This window comes from Salvia splendens, chromosome 7 (assembly GCF_004379255.2).
Source record: "Salvia splendens isolate huo1 chromosome 7, SspV2, whole genome shotgun sequence".
Lineage (NCBI taxonomy): Eukaryota > Viridiplantae > Streptophyta > Magnoliopsida > Lamiales > Lamiaceae > Salvia > Salvia splendens.
The window spans coordinates 13,330,734-13,342,927 of NC_056038.1; the positions used below are offsets into that span (position 1 = coordinate 13,330,734).

Below are 12,194 nucleotides of genomic sequence, written 5' to 3' on the forward strand. Positions count from 1 at the left end.
GTCAACTAGACCGGCCAACTTGCTCTCAGATGGCTCCCGGTCTCGTGTACACTAGCCTGAGGGTTCGCAGCCCTACAGACCCGAATTCGATTAAACATATGTGGTAAACCACTTCAGATAGGTTTCAAAGCAAAACGGTTGGCAAGACAAACAGTTCACATCCATAAACATTTCCGGAACAGAGTCCGTATTAAAGATAACCCACAAAATAGTAGGGTAGAAAAGCCCACCTCAATTGCTTAGCTTTTAAATAGTTCCCTTCTTCAACCACAATTTCCTCGTAAAAGATCACCCTTTTGAAAGATAAATAAATGTCATGATTAGAGTCAGGAAAGACGAGGTTTAAACGACAATGCATGATTCCTACGTGGATGACTTCAACATCTAGCACGTTACACGTACACACACTTAACAACATCTTATAAGTCAATCACACAAAATCACACGTCCGAAACACACCACGCACGCACCCGACACGCATACCACGCACCCACGACGCGCACACGACACACACCCGAAACACTCGTACTCCCGGTATACCCTCCTTGTGCAAACGGCTCACTTGGCTCGGAAAAGGTTCGAAAAAGGCTCGGTGTCTCGGCCTGGCTCGGCACCTCGGCCGACCGTCTCGGCCGCCTGGCTCGGCACCTCGGCCGACCGTCTCGGCCGCCTGGCTCGGCACATGTCTCGGCGTCTGGCTCGGCCCTGGCTCGGCACCTGTCTCGGCACCTCTCTCGGCACTGGCTCGGCACCTGTCTCGGCATCTGGCTCGGCGTCTCGGCCGCTGGCCCGATCAAGTGCACACCAGTTTTCCCCCAACCAACGATTCTCAAACCTTATACGACACTCACACCACACATTCTACATCCCAAAACACACCCGAAAACATGAGATCAAACCTCCAAAACTCTCCACTACACCACCCTAGGCCAAACCCTAAGTCTCTCGGCCAACACACACAAACCACCCGAACCAAACGCTAATTCCTCCGAGCCATCCCCTGGCCAATCACACCCACATACATCACAATATCAAAACACCCAGATTCACACCCATTGCACAAAAACACATCACCCAGAAACGTACATCTCGCAGAACTGCGCAGTTTACTTACAAAAATCATTATAAAATCATCCGACGTCCAATGAAGCTGAAATTTACACACCACACAGAAGACACACCCAAGTTTATACAGTTAAAATTTCGTACCAAAAGGAGATCGTTTGATCAGTCAAAAAGGGGTCGGAACCCACTGTCAGTCACTACCAAAAACATCTCAACACAAACACAAAGCCACAAAACCTATTCAGCATCTAAAACATTCCAAATTCGTCCTAAATGCATGTGTTTTCGAAATTGGCATGAGTTAGGGTCTTGGGTTACCTTTCCCGGAGAGTTCAAATGTAGTTCGAAAGCCTTCCCTACTCCGACTCCAATTCGGTACGAGAGAGAGTAACACCTTGACGAATCCAAGAAATCGATGAGAGGGAGTGAGTGGAAAAAGAGAACCGAGAGGGAGAAAGAGAGAAACCTTACCGGTGTTGAGAACAATTGCGAGAGAGAAGAGAGAACGAGCGATGGTGAGAGGGAGAGATTGAGAGAGTAGATAGTTTTTCTATTTTGGATCGGTTGTGAGGAGTGGGGAGGTTGAGAAAAAATAGTGGGGAGAGGGAGAGAAGGTTTCGAAAAAAGAGAGAGGGAGAGGGAGAGAAAATTAGCTAATTAAGATATTTAATTCATAAATTAATTAATTATCCCAATTACACATTGCTTAGGTAAAAACATAACCACAAAAATAATATAAACCAAATAAGACTTTCCAAACCATATCTTAAACAAGATATTCACAAAAAAAAATCAAACCTTACTTAAAAAGATAAAATTCTATTTTTTTTTTCGGATACTACATTCCTCCCACCTTAAAAAAAAATTTCGTCTCGAAATTTGCCTAGATCACTCAAACAGCTTCGGAAACTTCTCTCTCATCTTATCTTCTAATTCCCATGTTGCTTCTTCGACTCCATGATTCCTCCACCGTACCTTCACCGAAACAATTGACTTATTCCTCAATTCTTGCACCCTTCGATCCAAAATGGCCTCGGGCTTCTCCTCATAACTTAGGTCGGGATTTAGGACCATCATCTCTTCTTGGTGAACTATGTGGGTGGGGTCAAACACGTACTTCCTCAATTGTGACACATGGAAGACGTTGTGCACATTCCCAAAGCTTGGTGGTAGGGCCAATCTGTATGCTACCCGCGCCGACTCTATCCAAAATCTCGTACGGACCGATAAATCGGGGTCTCAGCTTTCCTTTCACTCCAAAACGAATTATTCCTTTAGAAGGGGAAACTTTCAGAAAGACCTTTTCTCCGACTTCGAAATGTAAATCGGTCCTCCGAACATCAGCATATGATTTCTGTCGGTCCTGTGCCTCCTTGATCCTCCCACGGATTTGTCGGACAATCTCTATCATCTCTTCTACAGAGTCTGGTCCGAGAATTCTTCTCTCACCCACTTCATCCCAATAAAGTGGCGATCTACACTTCTTTCCATACAATGCCTCATATGGAGCCATCTTGATAGTCGCTTGGTAACTATTATTGTAAGCGAACTCAACCAATGGCAATACTTCTTCCCAACCCCAGCCTCGATCTAGCACCACGGCCCGCAGCATATCCTCTAAGGCTTGAATCGTTCTCTCTGACTGCCCATCGGTTTGTGGGTGGAAGGCAGTACTAAAATTCAACTTAGTCCCCAACTCGCGCTGCAGGCTCGTCCAAAATCTAGAAGTAAATTTAGCATCGCGATCGGATGTAATTGTCGCTGGTACTCCATGCAGACGTATAACCTCCCGCACATATATCTTAGCCAACTGGTTGGATCCATAGGTAGCACGAACCGGTACAAAATGAGCAGATTTGGTGAGGCGATCTATAATCACCCAAATCACAGTGTTTCCTCGCTGGGATTTTGGCAGTCCTGTCACAAAGTCCATTGCAATATGTTCCCACTTCCATTCTGGAATCTCGAGGGGTTGCAATCTCCCATAGGGCCGTTGGTGTAGCGCCTTTACTTGTTGACATGCTAGGCATCTCTCCACAAAAGCTGCAACATGCTTTTTCATACCGTTCCACCAAAATTGCCTCTTCAAGTCTTGATACATCTTGGTGCTTCCTGGGTGTGCAGCGTATGGGGTTTCATGTGCTTCTCTCATGATTTCGATCCTCAGGCCTTCATCCTTAGGCACACACAACCTTCCCTTGTATGTGAGACCATTATCCGCTGCCTCGTGAAAGTTTCCGGGTTCACCCGCCCTCACTTCTGAGCGAATCTTTTCTAATAACGTATCTCGCCGTAGAGCTTCCACAATTCTGGCTCTTAAGTCGGGTTCCATCACCAACGTGGCTATTATTCCTTCCACAGTCTCGGGCATTCTCACTACTTCCAACCGCATCTTACTGAACTCTTGGATTAAACTCTCCTCGGTAGTAAGAAAGGTGGCCAGCTGAGATTGAGATTTCCTACTAAGAGCATCGGCCACTACGTTTGCTTTTCCCGGATGGTAGTTTATACCACAATCGTAGTCCTTCACCAACTCGAGCCATCTACGTTGGCGCATGTTCAACTCCTTTTGCTCAAAGAAGTACTTTAGACTCTTATGGTCCGTATATATCTCACAACGGACTCCATAGAGATGATGTCTCCAGATCTTCAGTGCGTGTACCACGGCTGCCAGTTCTAAGTCATGTGTCGGATAGTTCAGCTCATGGGGCTTCAATTGTCTCGATGCATATGCAATCACTTTCCCCTTCTGCATAAGCACACATCCAAGTCCCACCTTCGACGCATCTGTATACACCGCATAGTCAGTCTCTGACTCCGGCACAGCTAGAATTGGTGCGGTGGTCAATTTCTCCTTCAACAACTGAAAGCTCGCCTCACACTCTGGTCTCCAATTCATTTTGACTCCCTTTTTCAGTTGTTGAGTCATTGACCTTGCTATCTTCGAGAATCTCTCAATGAACCTTCGATAATAGCCCGCCAGTCCTAAAAAGCTTCGAATTTCATTTTGTGTAGAAGGTGACTTCCATTCCTGCACAGCTTCCACCTTGGCCGGGTCTACACGAATTCCATCTGAGGTTACTATATGTCCAAGAAAGTTCACTTCCTTGAGCCAAAACTCACATTTACTGAACTTGGCATATAGTTTCTCGTCCCTTAGAGTTGCTAGGACGGTTCTCAGGTGCTCTTTGTGCTCCTCCGCGTTCTTTGAGTAAATGAGCACATCATCGATGAAAACTAGAACAAACCGATCCAAATATGGATGGAACACGCGGTTCATAAGGTCCATGAACACTGCCGGGGCGTTCGTCAGTCCAAAAGGCATCACAACGAACTCATCATGACCATATCTTGTTCGGAAAGCCGTCTTGGGTACATCTTCTCGCCGAACCCTCAGCTGATGGTACCCAGACCTCAAATCCATCTTAGAGAAGACTCCTGCCCCTCGAAGTTGGTCAAACAAGTCGTCTATCCTTGGTAGTGGATACTTGTTCTTCAGCGTCAGTTTGTTTAGCTCTCGATAGTCGATGCACATCCTCATCGATCCATCCTTCTTCTTTACAAACAAAACTGGTGCTCCCCATGGCGACACGCTAGGTCTAATAAATCCCAACTCCAGTAGCTCTTGCAGTTGCACCTTAAGCTCCTCCAACTCTTTTGGCGCCATCCTATAAGGTGCTTTGGATATTGGTGCCGATCCGGGCTCCAGATCGATCGTGAATTCTACTTGCCTGTCGGGTGGGGGTCCCGGCAAAGCATCGGGGAAGACATCGGGATATTCACTCACTATCGCCACATCTTCTATCTTCCTGTCTTTCTTCTCCTCCCCATTCAAATAAACAAGGTACGCTGGACATCCCTTCCTCATCATTGTAGTGGCTTGCAGCGCGGAGACAATGGACTTGCGTCGGCTCATTGAGATTCCGTAAAACTTCGTCGGCTCTTTTCCTGGGGTTTCAAACGAAATTTCCCTTTCTCTACAATGAAGGGTAACGTGGTTCTCCGCTAACCAATCCATACCCAAGATTATGTCTACACTCCCCATCGTCATTACTTGCAAATTAAGAGCCAATAAACTGAGTTCACCTATTCCAAAGTTCACACTCGCACAAGATCGGGATATATCTATAGTCCCGCCTACAGGTGAGGTCACACTCATAGTGGGTTCGGTCTTAATAGTAGGTAATCCTAAAGTATCCACACAAGAAGTTGATATAAAGGAATGCGATGCACCCGTATCAAACAAGACAACTATAGGCATGTTGAGAAGTGTGCCCATACCTGCCAAGTTTCCTTGTCCAAAGGTTTCTTTCCCGTTTGCCGGCTGCTTCCCCTTCAAGGCGTAGGCCCTTGCTTGCGACGGCAGTCCTTGGCGGCGTTGTTGCGGTTGAGGTGCAGGTAGTGCCTGGGATTGTGGACGGAAGCCTAACTGGTTCTGTCTCGTCCCCGTTCCCATGTTCTTATTTGGGCAACTTCGGAAGTAATGGCCACTTCCACCACAGCTGAAGCACCTGGGGTCTCGACACTCTCCGGTGTGGTACTTGACACACCTTCCATATTGAGGGTTCCTCGGCGGAAAGTTTCCCCCCGGGTGATGGGTATTCTGTCTCCCGCCATTGTAGGGTGGGTTCCTCATGTGTTGTGGCCTCTTGCCAGCATACTGAGTTTGATCACCATCCCACCTCCTCTTCTCTTGATGACCTGACTGAGCTTGTAGGGATGTCGCGTTTGTGGTCGCCACTACTCTTGGTTTAGGGAGTGCATCTTCCACGTCCAGTGCACAAGTCAAGATCTCCGAGTAGGAGAGTTCTCCTCGGCTAGCCAAAGCGGCCTTTATCTCATCTTTGAGCCCGGCCCGGAACTTCACCGCCCACTTCTCGTCGGTATCCATCAACTCGGGCGCATATCGTGCCATCTGCGCGAGGGCTCGGTCGTACTCAGTTACAGTCATTCGGCCTTGGCTCAGCGTGTGGAATTCTACCACCTTGGCCCGTCTGTACGTCTTTGGGACATATTTGTTATCAATCTCCACTTTAAACTCATCCCATGATAGAGCTTCCAGGCGTGCAGGATTCATAGTTCTTTGCCGAGTCTCCCACCAGTAATCGGCAGCACCTGATAGTTGAAAGGTGGCGCAAGCAATGCGCTCCCTATCTGTACACTCCATGACCCTAAAAATACGCTCGAGGCCGCGTATCCACTCCTCAGCTTTTGATGGATCTCCTTGTCCATCGAATTTAGGGGGGTTCTGCCTGGAGAACGTCACTATGAATCTTTCCTGCTGAGGCGGGGGTGGAGGTGGTGGTGGAGGCGGTGGTGGAGGTGGTGCCTCAGCGTTGGGTCCTTGTCGTGGGTGGCGTCCACGTCTTGGCGGCATTCTGATTCAATATCCATAAAGTGTTACTACAAATATCATCCACAATTACCACCTTCTCAAAAATTTCTCAAAAAGAAAAACTTCGTGTGGTTCAAGATACAACACATAGGATATAAATCAAATTCAAATCCTCATTAAAAGAAAGAAGGTTAAACGTTGTTTCACAAGAGCTGTTCACACTAAAAGCAAAAACTAAAAAGACATCGAACTATTTTATTTCTAGACTACGACTCGATCATCTTCATCCATAGGCCCTTCCTTCGGATCTTCGTCATCGTCCTCCTCGGAATTCCCTTGCGGAGCCACCTCGGGTTCCTCCTCATAGTCATCTTCAAACCCTTGCTCACCCTCGTACATGCTCACGTACTTGTCCTGATACACGATCCTCTCTTGCACATCCTGTGGGGGCTGCTCCTCGCGAGAGTCTACCAGTGCTCACGGCCTTCCGAAAGCCAGCCATGTCGCCCACCATGTCATCGGTAACGGGCTCACGCCACGTGTACCTCCTCGCCGTTCTTTCAGCCCACTCCTTCCAACTGTCAGGGAGCAATTCTATTAGCTTCTCAATGCCATCATGCTCCGTCACTCCGAACTCCTGAGCTGCCCTCCAGAGGGTGTCGAAGTGTGCTACGAACTCGATCAACGGTATGTGATCCTTCTTCCGATACACTCTATACTCTCTGAGCACCCTCTGTGCCCTAAGTCTATCACGATCACTCCGTCGCGGGGTTCGGATCATACGTGCCATCTAAAAAAAACAATCGCCTCGCGTATAAATACAGAGGCATAACCGAAGAAGAGAAAGATGTGCAAAAGCAGACGTATCGCTATTCTAACTCCAACCCGTTGGTGTTCAAAAGCCAAAAATTCTTATCTACTATTGGTCCAAGAAGCACTAGTGAAAACCTCTTACGTCTAAAATCAATCATTCAAAAGGCCAACACATTCTCACATAACAAGCTCACCTCAACATTCACGTCATCATATCATCACACATCAGTCACATGCTTTCATATAAATTCGACACACAATAACAGTTCATAACACACAATAACAGTTCATAACACAAATAATTTCCAACTTTTCACATAACTTTGTACCCTTCTACATACATCAATATTTACTTAAACTTTCCAAAAATCCCCAATTTTTCATTACCTCATCTCAGGTTGAGTGCGACGAGTCGGATGTTGAGCCAATGACACTTTTGAAAACTTACTCAAGACAGAAAAAGACTCTTGGATCCAGAGCAGAAAGAAAACCTAGGCTCTGATACCACTCTGTCACGCCCGCATTTCCTAAGGATAGGAAGTACGGTGGACCGCGACTAGGGGAGGAATAAAGAAGCGGGGAAGAAAGGGGGAGAACAAGAATACTTGACCCGAAAACATTTAATAAAAGGAAGTTCACTTCAAAACATTGTACTGTGACGACATTACTAAAGTTAAAGTAATCAGAGTTTAAATAAGAACATTGTATCGGATTACAAAGCAGCGGAAAAGACCAAGAGATAGATAATGCCGGGTATGACGACACGACACCATCCAAAAGGCAAAGTAAAAACACAATTTTGGCTTTAATTGCTCAACATCCGTCATCCCCATCGTCGCTCAACCTGCACATTAAGAAAACAACATGCAGGGCTGAGTACCTATTTCACTCAGTGGACACACGCCAAAATCATAGTTTGTCATGCCATAACAGTGTAACCTTGGGGTTTTAAGTGTAAAGAAAATAACCCAAGTACACTAAAACATATTTCATAAATTCGACTGCGCAGTCATTTTCAGATATTACCACCCTTATTCCCACCATCATACACTATCTGATCCAACGGGTGATAAGGGGCGTGGCCACACCCCAGGTCAACTAGACCGGCCAACTTGCTCTCAGATGGCTCCCGGTCTCGTGTACACTAGCCTGAGGGTTCGCAGCCCTACAGACCCGAATTCGATTAAACATATGTGGTAAACCACTTCAGATAGGTTTCAAAGCAAAACGGTTGGCAAGACAAACAGTTCACCTCCATAAACATTTCCGGAACAGAGTCCGTATTAAAGATAACCCACAAAATAGTAGGGTAGAAAAGCCCACCTCAATTGCTTAGCTTTTAAATAGTTCCCTTCTTCAACCACAATTTCCTCGTAAAAGATCACCCTTTTGAAAGATAAATAAATGTCATGATTAGAGTCAGGAAAGACGAGGTTTAAACGACAATGCATGATTCCTACGTGGATGACTTCAACATCTAGCACGTTACACGTACACACACTTAACAACATCTTATAAGTCAATCACACAAAATCACACGTCCGAAACACACCACGCACGCACCCGACACGCATACCACGCACCCACGACGCGCACACGACACACACCCGAAACACTCGTACTCCCGGTATACCCTCCTTGTGCAAACGGCTCACTTGGCTCGGAAAAGGTTCGAAAAAGGCTCGGTGTCTCGGCCTGGCTCGGCACCTCGGCCGACCGTCTCGGCCGCCTGGCTCGGCACCTCGGCCGACCGTCTCGGCCGCCTGGCTCGGCACCTCGGCCGACCGTCTCGGCCGCCTGGCTCGGCACATGTCTCGGCGTCTGGCTCGGCCCTGGCTCGGCACCTGTCTCGGCACCTCTCTCGGCACTGGCTCGGCACCTGTCTCGGCATCTGGCTCGGCATCTGGCTCGGCGTCTCGGCCGCTGGCCCGATCAAGTGCACACCAGTTTTTCCCCCAACCAACGATTCTCAAACCTTATACGACACTCACACCACACATTCTACATCCCAAAACACACCCGAAAACATGAGATCAAACCTCCAAAACTCTCCACTACACCACCCTAGGCCAAACCCTAAGTCTCTCGGCCAACACACACAAACCACCCGAACCAAACGCTAATTCCTCCGAGCCATCCCCTGGCCAATCACACCCACATACATCACAATATCAAAACACCCAGATTCACACCCATTGCACAAAAACACATCACCCAGAAACGTACATCTCGCAGAACTGCGCAGTTTACTTACAAAAATCATTATAAAATCATCCGACGTCCAATGAAGCTGAAATTTACACACCACACAGAAGACACACCCAAGTTTATACAGTTAAAATTTCGTACCAAAAGGAGATCGTTTGATCAGTCAAAAAGGGGTCGGAACCCACTGTCAGTCACTACCAAAAACATCTCAACACAAACACAAAGCCACAAAACCTATTCAGCATCTAAAACATTCCAAATTCGTCCTAAATGCATGTGTTTTCGAAATTGGCATGAGTTAGGGTCTTGGGTTACCTTTCCCGGAGAGTTCAAATGTAGTTCGAAAGCCTTCCCTACTCCGACTCCAATTCGGTACGAGAGAGAGTAACACCTTGACGAATCCAAGAAATCGATGAGAGGGAGTGAGTGGAAAAAGAGAACCGAGAGGGAGAAAGAGAGAAACCTTACCGGTGTTGAGAACAATTGCGAGAGAGAAGAGAGAACGAGCGATGGTGAGAGGGAGAGATTGAGAGAGTAGATAGTTTTTCTATTTTGGATCGGTTGTGAGGAGTGGGGAGGTTGAGAAAAAATAGTGGGGAGAGGGAGAGAAGGTTTCGAAAAAAGAGAGAGGGAGAGGGAGAGAAAATTAGCTAATTAAGATATTTAATTCATAAATTAATTAATTATCCCAATTACACATTGCTTAGGTAAAAACATAACCACAAAAATAATATAAACCAAATAAGACTTTCCAAACCATATCTTAAACAAGATATTCACAAAAAAAAATCAAACCTTACTTAAAAAGATAAAATTCTATTTTTTTTTTCCGGATACTACAATAAGAATAAACACTTATTGAGTAATATGATTTGTATATAGATAAATAATTATTCATATTATAGTTATCGCTAGATTAATACAATTTGTATAATAATTATTCTCTTAATGTGTATAATGATATTTATTAGTTAACATACAAATAAACTTATACACAAACAAATCGATAATGATAAAGAATTAAAGAATAATACTTTATGTAATTATATTTGTTGTGAAGTTATAATAATAGAAGATAGTCAAGATATAAACTAATATAAACAAAGATGATGGAGATGTATCATGTAGTTATAAATAAGGAGTTTTATCTCACATTGAAAGAAAGAGCAACACATCCAAGAACATGTAGCTATAAAAGGGAATCATCCAATTGTTGGAATATTAATTAATAAACTTAATTTTATAAATATCTAGATATAATACAAATATCTAGATATTATATAATGATCTAGAATTAGGGATGAAAAATATGTAGATATTTTGGAAGAATTAACTAGAGATAGAATTCTCTAGAATTTAGTAGATGTTATCTAAAAATATCTAAATTTTTATGGAGAAAAATCTAGATATTTAGAATATAAAAAGAATTAAGTAGAAAATTCTAGAATGTGTTAGGATGCCTATAAATAGGGGTGAGTTGTAACATTTTGAATAAGTTGAGAAGTTGAGAGAAGTTGAGAAATAAAGAGTGTCTTAGTTTTCTCCACACCAACATCTCCTAAATCACTTCCCAAATATTCCACCCATTGTCCCCTCAAATATTTCCTCCAAACTAAAATACTCCTCCAACATATATCTTGTATTTCCAACAAAGTGGTACCAGAGCCATAAGTTCGTACCTATAGTATGACTAACTTGTCGTCGTTCCAAGTCCCCATGCTCAATAAGAGCAGTTTCGATAATTGGAGTATCAAGATGAAAGCGTTATTGGGAGCCCACGACGTTTGGGAGATCGTGGAGAGTGGCTACGAGGAGCCGCAAGACGAGACCGATCTATCCCAACAACAAAGGGATAGATTGCGAGATGCGAGAAAGAGAGACAGAAAAGCTCTCTATCTCATATACCAAGCTCTAGGGGACGACGATTTCGAGAAGATCTCGAGTGCAAGTACCGCCAAAGAAGCGTGGAAGAAGCTCCAAATCTCGTGTGTTGGTGTGGAGCGAGTAAAGAAGGTACGTCTCCAAACTTTAAGAGGAGAATTTGAGTCTTTACATATGAAAGAGTCCGAATCAATTTCGGATTATTTTTCAAGAGTCTTGGCGGTGTCAAATCAAATGAAAATAAATGGTGAAAAATTGGAGGATGTTAGAATCATGGAAAAAATATTGCGCTCTCTAATCCCTAATTTTGAGCACATAGTACTGATAATAGAAGAAACAAAAGATTTGGAGGAAATGACTATCGATCACTTGTTGGGATCGCTACAAGCATATGAAGAGAAACAAAAGAAGAAGCAAGAAATTGTGGAGCAACTTCTTGATAAGTCGTATTCTAGGCCTTGGTTACTGGTCAGTATGATGTGCATAATTGGAATATATCTGCAAAACAGTTGCTAAAGTGTGCATGGAAAGTGTTCTAGTCAGTATGGAAAAGCTCGGACAACTCAGGTGAAAAGGGCGTCAGAATGTTGCTATGCTGACCAGTATACATGCCAAAAGGGCTCGAGATGGAGAAGAAGGATTGCTGGGAAGATCAACCACAAGTAAGGGCAAAAGATTCATTTCGCGAAGAGGGTCTACCCTAAAAATCAAGGGCAGGCCTCCATATAAAAGGGAGCCACTTGGAGAGAGAGAAAAGAACCGGAGGAAAAACACTCTTAGTTAGAGTAGTTCTCTCTCGGCAGATCAGTCCTTCAACCTATTCTTTCATATTCTCGTTCCTCGCCACAGCCATGGTCACCTGAGAGTTTCATCAGTTCGTCGGAGTTTCACA

At 44.8% G+C, this 12,194-nt stretch overlaps 2 long non-coding RNA genes across 2 annotated transcripts; both read right to left on the reverse strand.

Annotated features, from left to right (window-relative positions):
* Positions 1 to 254: 254 nt before the first annotated feature.
* Positions 255 to 1,556, reverse strand: LOC121741482. The gene is made up of 3 exons (XR_006037881.1): positions 1,537 to 1,556; positions 1,384 to 1,459; positions 255 to 293 (listed from the first exon to the last, which is right to left on the reverse strand). It is a non-coding gene; the product is annotated as an uncharacterized LOC121741482 (long non-coding RNA).
* Positions 1,557 to 8,560: 7,004 nt separating this feature from the next.
* LOC121741387 lies at positions 8,561 to 9,909 on the reverse strand. Its single transcript, XR_006037849.1, has 3 exons — positions 9,890 to 9,909; positions 9,737 to 9,812; positions 8,561 to 8,599 (listed from the first exon to the last, which is right to left on the reverse strand). It is a non-coding gene; the product is annotated as an uncharacterized LOC121741387 (long non-coding RNA).
* Between the last annotated feature and the right edge of the window lie 2,285 nt (positions 9,910 to 12,194).